Source organism: Miniopterus natalensis, chromosome 2, assembly GCF_054644295.1.
Source record: "Miniopterus natalensis isolate mMinNat1 chromosome 2, mMinNat1.hap1, whole genome shotgun sequence".
NCBI classification, from domain to species: domain Eukaryota; kingdom Metazoa; phylum Chordata; class Mammalia; order Chiroptera; family Miniopteridae; genus Miniopterus; species Miniopterus natalensis.
Genome location: NC_142082.1, coordinates 138,818,850 through 138,828,796, shown reverse-complemented (window position 1 = coordinate 138,828,796; position 9,947 = coordinate 138,818,850). Strand labels below are relative to the sequence as shown.

Below are 9,947 nucleotides of genomic sequence, written 5' to 3'. Positions count from 1 at the left end.
CGCCCTCCGCCTCTCGCCCGGATTCCAGGCAGGTTAGTTCCTCCCCGAGTGTCCCGGGTCCCTTCAGGCTGCTGCCCGGCGCTGGGCTCAGAGGGAGCGTCCGAGTGAGTCCGTGCCGGGCCCTTTAGAGGAGCTGCTGGGGCTCCCGCAGCCTCCGCGACCCTCAGAGACAGTCCCGCTGGTTTCACAGCCCCGAGTTGTGGGGACTTCTCTTCTGGCCCTAGAGCCCTGGGCTGGGGGCCCAATGTGAGGCTGGGACCCCTCACTCCTCTGGGAAACCCCCACCGCTAAGATTCCCTCCTGGGTTTACCTGCGGCACCGGGTTTGGCCCCTCGGCCGCATCTCTGCGATTCAGCCCTGATCGGCCGGTGTCTCCGCCCCTCCTCCCGGTCTCGATGCTCCTTCAGCTCCCTGGTTGTGGGGCTTCTGTTCAGCCAGGTTTCAGGAGGCTCTGAGTGATGGTGGTTCTGTACTTTAGTTGTAATTTTGATGTTTTTGCGGGAGGAGGCGGGGGCAGCTGCTACCTACTCCGCCATCTGGTTTCCTCCCAAGCGCTAGTTTTGTGGTGAGAAAAGTCAGCAGGAGAGGGAAAGAAAAAAAAGGAAGTTCTGTTGATTGAGCTGGGGGAAGAGATGATTTTCTTGGGAGAAACGTTGCGTTCTTAGAGGCCATTCTTGAAATTTATTGAGAGAGAAAGGAAATGTTTCCACACCTAAATACTTTTAAGGACAGAACTAGAAAAGAGCAGAGTATTTACTCATTTCTGGATCAGGGAGGATGAGTAGGGGGTCTAGATTTAATAACATTGCAAAGCCGAGTGAGGCCACTAGAGGGAGCGTGGATCCAGGAAACCAGTGTAGGCAGCGGCTTGTTTAGCCTAAGGGAAGAAAAGACCAGGAGCTTTAGTGGTAAACACTGCAAGTTTTGTTGGGTAAGTTTGAAAGGGACAATTATTTGGGGGTTGGGGGAGCTATTGTCTGTGCCTTGAGGGGACATGCCAGGAATCTGTGGTCAGGACCTTCCATGTAGTTATTGAGAAGATGAAACACACACGAATGGGACTTCATACAGGAAAGAAACAGATCTAGTCACATCTGAGTTAAATTGGGACTGTTGGGAGTATTGTTTTAAATTTCTAAATATCACAAGATGACAGAATGTCTTCAGTGCCCCACTTTGGGAGAAGAGACAGTAGGCAAGCCCCCCACCTTTAATGGGAAACTTAATGCCCAAGTTAACCCCTCCATGAGAGATGTCGATGAAAGAATGTCCATACCTAGAGAAAAATTTTGTAAGTTTATTTGAGCCCAAAATTTGAGGACATGTCTGGAAGCAAGATCTCAACGGATTGAGAAAATATTCCTGAGAATGACAGTCAAGGTTTTCTCAGATGCCACCAAGTTTCTGCCGCATTGTGTTGCTGGCATTAGTGATTTGATTCTAGCTGAGTTCAAGTGTCCTGCGTGTCAGGAGGAGACTGTCATTGAGATGCCTTGTCATTACATCTTCTGTTCCAACTACATTCTGCCCTGCCTAGGCAAGCCAGACTGCAGCCCCTGTGCTGCCCCCAGCTGCCCACTGGAGGGACACTCGGGAGGAACACTCATAAGGAGCCCAGACGAGATGGGCTCACCACTCAGCAGCAGCAGCAGCACTCTGAGAACCTCTGTGGAGAAGGTGCACACGAGGTGGCTCTGGCTGAGTGCCAGTTCTGCACATCTTTCCCTTGCCTCTTAAATCCTCAACAAAGGTTTCTTTGCCCCTATTTCCTGCCAAAACACTCGCAAAAAAACCATGTACTAGGTTCTGAGCACATAGTTGAGAATATGCTCATGTTTCTAAGTTTTGCTTATGTGAAGCTGGGGCCACAGCATTGTGTGTCCTAGCTACCTGCATTTGATATAGAGGGACCCATGAGCTACTTAGGTATGGATTAAATCCACTTTGGAGGGGCTGGAGGAACTGCTCACCTTTCAGAGGGGAAAGACTAGGATACAGCCAATCTCCTGCCTCTAAATAGAACAGCCTTTCCCTGACCCCAGGGAAAGCGCCCCACGCTCCAGGCTCTCCACCCTCCTCATTCTCAGGAGCTCTGAGGTCTCACCACAGTCCCTCTACTGTCCCACCTCAGAGGTCTGGAGATATGGCTCCCCAGGCCAGGGAGAGGATGAGACCAGGTACCTAACCCCTGCCCACACTTGGGAAGCTGAAGTTATAGGGAGAGAGTGTGTGCCTTCCTGTTCCCTTCCCATCCAGACCTCGTTCTACCAACCAGATAGATCAACAGAAAGGAGACTCTCAGCCCATCCTGAGAGGTCAATGTTTTTTCAGGTGGGGAGGCCCAGCAGAGCCCTGGCAGCCAGTTGGGGGAAGTAGAGAACTGACATTATGGGAATGGATATTCTTTAGGAAGAGGGATGTCCAGGCAAATGGACATGCCTGGAGTGAAACCTCCTGGCTAAAAATGAGCAGAATAACAAATTGGGAAGGGAAGAATTAAATTTTTAAAATTACAGTTGACATAGAATATTATATTAGTTTCAGGTATGTAACATAGTGATTAGACATTCATGTTGGTTACAAAGTGGTCATCCCAATAAGTCTAATACCCATCTCATACAACGCATAGTTACTACAATGTTATTGACTATATTCCCTATGCTGTGCTTTATATCTCTGGAGAAGGGAAGCATTTTGGACTTTAATTTCCTTGCATTTTAATTGAAAAATAAGTGCTTTAAAATTTTACTCTTTGTTACTTTTGACATCAGGAGGGTATTTATGTTTGAATTTAGGGCATTTTTTGGCAGCTAGTGTTGAATTATTTGATAGTTTATGCTGCCAGGTTGTAGTTATTTTGTAACCTGCGGGTGAGCTGAGCTGAGCTGATTGGGGAGAGGAAACTGCATTTAGGGCACAGTTCAGCCTTGGAGTTAATTTTCATCCTATTTGTATCCAACTCAAAGGCCTTGGGGGGGCAACAGTAAACTGGTCACCCCACTGATTCCAGGAGAATAGACAAAGAATAGTGGTGAGGAACTGTTACTTCATTTTCTTTATCTGAAAATAAGGATTACATTTTTTGTGTGTCTTTTGTAAGGATTAAATGAGTAAATATGTGTAAAGTATTTGGAAACCTATTTCCGCATTCTCTATTTGGAAATATATTTCTTATTTGCTCCTGCCATGTAGTGGGAGTTATAAAAAGTCAACAGGCCATGTGCTAGGGCCACTTTTGTAGGACACAAATGGCCAAATATCTGCAAAGTGGGAGACATCTCTGATGTATGGCTGGTCTCCTGTCAGCCATCCCTCCAGCTGCACCTGTGGCTGATCATAGACCAGAAGATAACCCTTTAAACCCAAAGGGTTGAGCAAAGAGAAAGCTTCTCTGTGTTGGGGGCTCTTCCTCTTAGATGTCCCTTCCCCACAAGAGGTTGGGGGGAATACTTTTCCGCTTATGTTTTCCCCCTTGCTTACTCTCCTCCGAGGGAAGAGATGATCCTACGCACAACAGCCTGACTGCGGCTTCTCCAGCTGTGTCTTTGTTCAGTCCGTGAATCAGGCAGAGCAGGGGTGGGGGACAGGGCAAGAGGAGGAGGCCTGTTTGTCCTGAGGTCTCCTATACAGCTTTAACAGAGGGCCCTGCCTTTGGGCTTATAACACATCTGTCCAGCCGTTAGTAAGGTGATATTTTGCTTTTGTCTCCATTAAGGTGACAAGCCCCATGCCGTTTTCCGTGTTGGTCTGAACTGGAGAATGAAAATTGAAATTTTTCTAATTTAATCTCAGGAAACATCCCCTCCAGCTTCTTCCTGAACCCCATTAGCTTCCAATCTCTGCTCCCCCCACCCCTACCCTGTCATTTGACAAGAATTTTTGCCTTGCCTCAAGCTACCGCTTGAGAAAGACCCATAAGAAAACTCCCCAAGAAGGTTGGTGAGTGTGTACTTGTATTGGGGGGGGGGGGGTAAATTAGGGAAAGGGGGCAGTTGGCAACTTTCTATACTAGGAGGAAGTAAAGGAATGGAGATTATTTTATCCATTTCCAGCTCTGAACACAATTCCAGATTGCATTGCCAGTAGGCCAGTCACTCTGGTGGTCTGAGCACCTATTTTTTATTTTACTTTTTTAATCTTCACCTGAGGACATGCTGAGAGAGAGAGAGGAAGAGAGAGAGAAAGACATTGATGTGAGAGAGAAACACTGATTGGTTGCCTTTTGTATGTGTCCCTACCAAGATCAAACCCAAAACTCAGGTATGTGCCCTGACCGGGAATCGAACCGGCAATGCTTCAGTGGATAGACTGATGCTCAACCAACTGAGCCACTCTGCCGGGGCTGGTCACATATGTCCTGGGAGTAGGACAGTATAGATCAGAGGTGGCTCCTGGGATGGAAAAACTCAATTTCCACCTGTGAGTCTTTTTTTTTACATAAAAATATTTTTTTATTTATGTCAAAAAGTGTACCCCTGCCCGGCCGAAGGCTCAGCAGTTGAACATTGATTTAGGATCCAGGAGATGGTGGTTTGATTCCCAGTCAGGGCACATGCCCAGGTTGCTGGCTCAGTCTCCAGTGGGGGGCATGCAGGGGCATCCAGTCAATGACTCTCTCATCATTGATCTCTCTCTCTCTCTCTCTCTCTCTCTCTCTTTCTCTCTTTCTCCCCCCCTCTCCCCCTTCTTCTCTCTGAAATCAATAAAAACATATTTAAAAATATATATTAAAAAATGTACCCCTAACAGGCAAACTACAACTGGGGAATTTACCTGTAAAATATATGACTAAGAGTAACCTATTAAGAATTCTTACAAGCTGGCAAGAAACAAGATAAGTATCTCAATGGCAAAAGGCTCATAGAAGTAATTCACAAAATGCAAAATCAATAAAGAAAGATTTAAACACACCAGGTTTTGCCTGTCACATTGACAAAGAGAAGAGAACACATAGCCAGAGGTGGTAAATACATAAAGTATGAAAAATCGTTGACAAATGTTTTGTTGGCAACATGACAATACATACCTTTTGACCTTACATGTTTCTGAATTTCCTCTAAGAAAAATAAAAATAAAAATAAAAATAAAAACGTATAAAGATTTAGTTAGACTACTGTGGCCAATACTAAGAACAGGCTAAGTAAACTATGGTAAATCCATTAATGAAATACTGTGCACACATTATGTTGCTGAAATATCTGACATGGAAAGACATTCACCATTTAAATTTTTAAAAAGTCTTAAGTGGAAGCTACAAAAAAGCATAATCAGAGAACAAGGTTTTGTAAATTATAAAAGGTATACTGAGAAAGTCTAAGATAATAGATGGCAAAACATAATGAATGTTTTTATTTATCTGAATTTCTACAATGTGCATAGACTACCTGTGTATTTCTGCATGTTTTATTTTTATTTAAAATATTACAAATGTCCCTTTGTCTCCCCAATGACCCATTCCACCCCATCCCACCCCCCTCCCCAGTCCCTCTCCACACCATTGTTTGTGTCCTTGGGGTGTGCATATATGCATATAAATTTTTTGGTTACTCTCTCCCCTTCTACCCCCCCCACCCTCCTCTCTCCCTCTGACATTCGTCAGTCTCATCCATGCTTCCATGTCATTGAATCTATTCTGTTCATCAGTTTATTAAGTTCTTTAGATTCCACATATAAGTGAGATCATGTGATGTTTGTCTTTCTTTGCCTGGCTTATTTCACTTAGCATAATATTCTCCAGGTCCATCCATACTGTCCCAAAGGGTACGAGATTCTTCTTTACAGCTGCATAGTATTCCGTGGTGTAAATGTCCCACAGCTTTTTTATCCACTCATCTACTGATGGGCACTTGGGCTGTTTCCAGATCTCAGCTATTGTAAACTGTGCTGCTATGAACATCGGGGTACATATATTCTTTCTGATTAGTGTTTCAGGATTCTTAGGATGCATTCCTAGAAGTGGGACCACTGGGTCAAAAGGCAGCTCCATTTTTAATTTTTTGAGGAATCTCCACACTGTTTTCCATAGTGGCTGCACCAGTCTGCATTCCCACCAGCAGTGTACTAGGGCTCCCCTTTCTCCATACCCTCGCCAGCACATGTCGTTTGTTGATTTGTTGATGGAGCCGTTCTGGCAGGTGTGAAGTGATACCTCATTGTGGTTTTAATTTGCATCTCTCTGATGATCAGCGAGGTTGAGCATTTTCTCATGTATCTCTTGGCCATCTATATGTCCTCTTTGGAGAAGTGTCCATTTAAGTCCTTTGCCCATTTCTTAATTGGATTGTTTGTCTTTCTCCTGCTGAGTAGTAGTTCTTTGTACACTTTGGAAATTAGCTCCTTATCAGATACATCCTTGGCAAATATGTTTTCCCAGACCGTGGGGTTCCTTTGTATTTTGAGGCTGCTTTCTTTTGCTGTGCGGAAGCTTTTTAGTTTGATGTAGTCCCATATGTTTATTTTTCCTTTTGTTTCTCTTGCCCTAGAAGATGTATCAGTGAAAATTCCACTACTTGGGATGTTTGTGACTTTACTGCCCATGTTTTCTTCCAGGATTTTTATGGTTTCATGACTTATGTTTAATTCTTTTATCCATTTTGAGTTTATTTTTGTGTATGATAAAAGTTGGTGGTCTAGTTTCATTTTTTTGCATGTATCTGTCCAATTTTCCCAGCACCACTTATTGAAGAGACTGTCTTTACTCCATTGTATGCTCTTGTCTCCTTTGTCAAATATTAACTGACCATAATGGAGTGGGTCTATTTCTGGGGTCTCTGTTCTGTTTCATTGATCTATACATCTGTTGTTGTACCAGTACCAGACCGTTTTGATTACAGTGTCTTTGTAATATAGTGTGAAGTCTGGTAATGTGATCCCTCCCACTCTGTTCTTCTTTCTCAAGATGGCTGCAGCTATTCAGGGTCTTTTTTGGTTCCATATAAATTTTTGAAATGTTTGTTCTAGGTCTGTGAAATATGCTGTTGGTATTTTAATAGGAATTGCATTGAATTTATAAATTGCTTTGGGTAGTATAGACATTTTAATGATATTAATTCTTCCAATCTATGAGCATGGTATATTCTTCCACTTGTTTATATCTTCCTCTATTTCTTTTTTCAGTGTCCCATAGTTTTCTGAGTACAGGTCTTTTACATCCTTGGTTAAGTTTATACTTAGGTATCTTATTTTTTTAGTTGTAATGGTAAATGGTATTGTTTCTGCTTGTTTGTTTTTAATAGAAATTAATGGAACTTGAGTTCAGTAGAAAAATCCTAATTTCAAAGCACTGCAGCCTGAATTGAATTGAATCATTTTAGACTAAATATACCTGTTCAAAATCAAAGTTTGTCATTTTGTTTGGAACAATTTTTGAGAATCAAGTGGTCATGTGAATAAGGAAGCAAACAGGCATAAAATGACAAAAGAGCAATTGACAAAATAACTACAAGTTTTGTTCCAGTGGCTATTGCAGTATAATAAATAAAATGACGATTAACCAAAAACACCTTTATTTTAGTCTTCAGTGTTCTTTCCCACCCCCAAGATAAACATGATTAATTTAAACATGGCATTTTCAATGCCTCTTCAAAGCATTCCCCTTTAATGGGAAAATTAGCTTCACAGAATCCAGACACTGAAAAAAAGATATTTTGTTGTCATTATAAGACAAGACAGAATCTAGCATAAGTCAAGGGAATCCATTCATACTCAGGTCCTTCTCCTCCAGGAACCAGCATTGTTATATCATTTCCATTTATCAAAATCTGGTCTAATTTAGTAATTCTTCCTTCTGGTGTGATTTCAAACTCAGTGACATCTTTCAGTACCATATTGACAAAGTCATCAAATCCTAGAAGGGTGCCAATAATTTCCTCATCACCCTTCATCACGATGTGAATTCTTGATCCTATACATTTGTCCGCAAGCTCTAGAGGCAGCAGCTGTGAAGGATCAGTGGTAGCGTCAGCTGCCACAGTGAGGCCAGAAGTGGTCTGTGCTCGAGTCTTTCCTCATATTCACACAGAACACTGCTGACACTTGCGGTCACCAAATATGTGGGGTTCCCCCCCACCAAGCAATTCTGAAACACCATAAGGGTGTCTTAAAATTTAATTCAATTCTGACACTATCTACTTGGAGATAGCATCAGATCTCACAGGTTAAGGGCTCATTCCCACAAGACTACTCACCCCCAAGGTTACCCATAACTTCTGATTTGTATCCAAATGGAAGGGTCCCACCACTCTCTCCTTGGATTCATAGAGCTCAGGGAAACACCTATGTTTACCTGTTTATAAAAGAGTGTGATGGTCCTCACCTCTCCTCTCCTCTCCTGGCGGAAGTTCTGGGGGCCAGAGCAAGATGCCAGGACCACGATCGACGCAAGCTGATGGCCCTCGACTACCACAACCCTGCCAGCTTCAACTGCAAAGATGAAACAGAATTTAGAAACTGTATTGTTTGGCTTGAAGACCAGAAAATCAGACACAAGGTTGAAGACAGAGGTAATTTAAGAAATATCCACAGCAGTGACTGGCCCAAGTTCTTTGAAAAGTGTCTCACAGATGTTAGCTGTCAAGATTCAAGATCGACTGGCTTCTTGGTTTAGCTCTTAGGCTTGAATATGGAGATAGTGCTGAAAACCACAAGAACTCAGTATCTGATAATACAAAAAATGCTGACAATGCAGCTAAAAATGCAGAGCTGTTGATCAGTTTGGATGTTAGTAATCCTGATTTTAAGGCTAGTCTAAGGGCTTTGGCTAACCTTCTTCAGATTCAGTATCATGAAGATTACCTGGTGATGCTTAAGGCAATTCACATTTTGGTCCAGGAGCACCTGACACAGGGTGCAGTGGCTAAAGCAAATCAAGCAAAAGAGGGATTGACCATTGCTTTAGACAAGCATACTCTTGGTTTTGACACAGGAGATGCAGTTCTTAATGAAGCTGCTCAAATTCTGCGATTGCTGCATATAGAAGAGCTCAGAGAGCTACAGACAAAAATTAATGAAGCCATAGTAGCTGTTCAGGCAATTATTGCTGATCCAAAGACAGATCACAGACTGGGGAAAGTTGGAAGATGAACATTTTAGGATGTTGGCCTCTCACCTACTTAGTACAGTTGGGAACCATGCACACCCTGCTATGTGTTTCAAAATCAAACATCACATTTTCAAGGAAAGAATCCCAGAAAATTGACTATGTTTTAGAGATTTACCATCACTGCTTTTTCTTTAATAAAGTTTGGGAAAGTAAAAACAACAACAATGTGATAAAGGCTACAAATGAACAGGCAGATGAAGAGATAAATAGGGTGAGGTTGGCATAGTCCCAAGTGCAGGAGATTCTGTCCCTGTGGAGTTGGGGTGTGTCACCCTCCTGGTATGTGGATGTGTTCACCAATCTGGAAGCTCTCTGAACCCCATACTCTTGGAACTTTTTGGAGGCTTCCTCACATAGGCATAGTCAGTTATTAACTCCATTTCCAGCCCATCTCCCTTCCCTAGAAATGTGTAGGGTGGCACAGAAAATTCCATGTTTCTATTAATGGCTTGGTCTTTCTGATGACTAGCCAGCCCCATTCAGGAGCCATCCAGGAGTCCACTCAGAGTCTCTTCAATAGAAAAAAAGATGTTCTTATCAATTAGGAAATTACAAAGGATTTAAGAGCTCTATGCCAGGAACTGGGAGCAGAGGGCCAACACATATATTTTCCATTATCTCATAGCTCCCTTTCTGTCATCCTATCTGCCCTTGAATGCACAAGCTTTCCTCCACTTGTGAGGGGGGAAAGAGATTATTTTCTTGTGCTCTTCCCCCCCACACACCCTCCATTGAGTCCCATATGCCTTTAGAGTGAAAACTGGCCAGGGTTGGGGGGAGGTTGGCACATATTAGGTAGATGAGTCTGGCACAGAGTAAGCGCTTAGTGAATGTTTGCTGAGTGGGT

The 9,947-nt window shown here is 43.1% G+C and overlaps 2 pseudogenes; one reads left to right on the top strand and one right to left on the bottom strand.

Moving 5' to 3' along the window:
* Window positions 1-1,629: 1,629 nt before the first annotated feature.
* LOC107541061 (U6 snRNA-associated Sm-like protein LSm5 pseudogene) lies at window positions 1,630-7,883 on the bottom strand (annotated as a pseudogene).
* A 497-nt stretch (window positions 7,884-8,380) lies between these two features.
* On the top strand, window positions 8,381-9,236 carry LOC107541062 (tRNA-splicing ligase complex subunit RTRAF pseudogene; annotated as a pseudogene).
* Window positions 9,237-9,947: the final 711 nt, after the last annotated feature.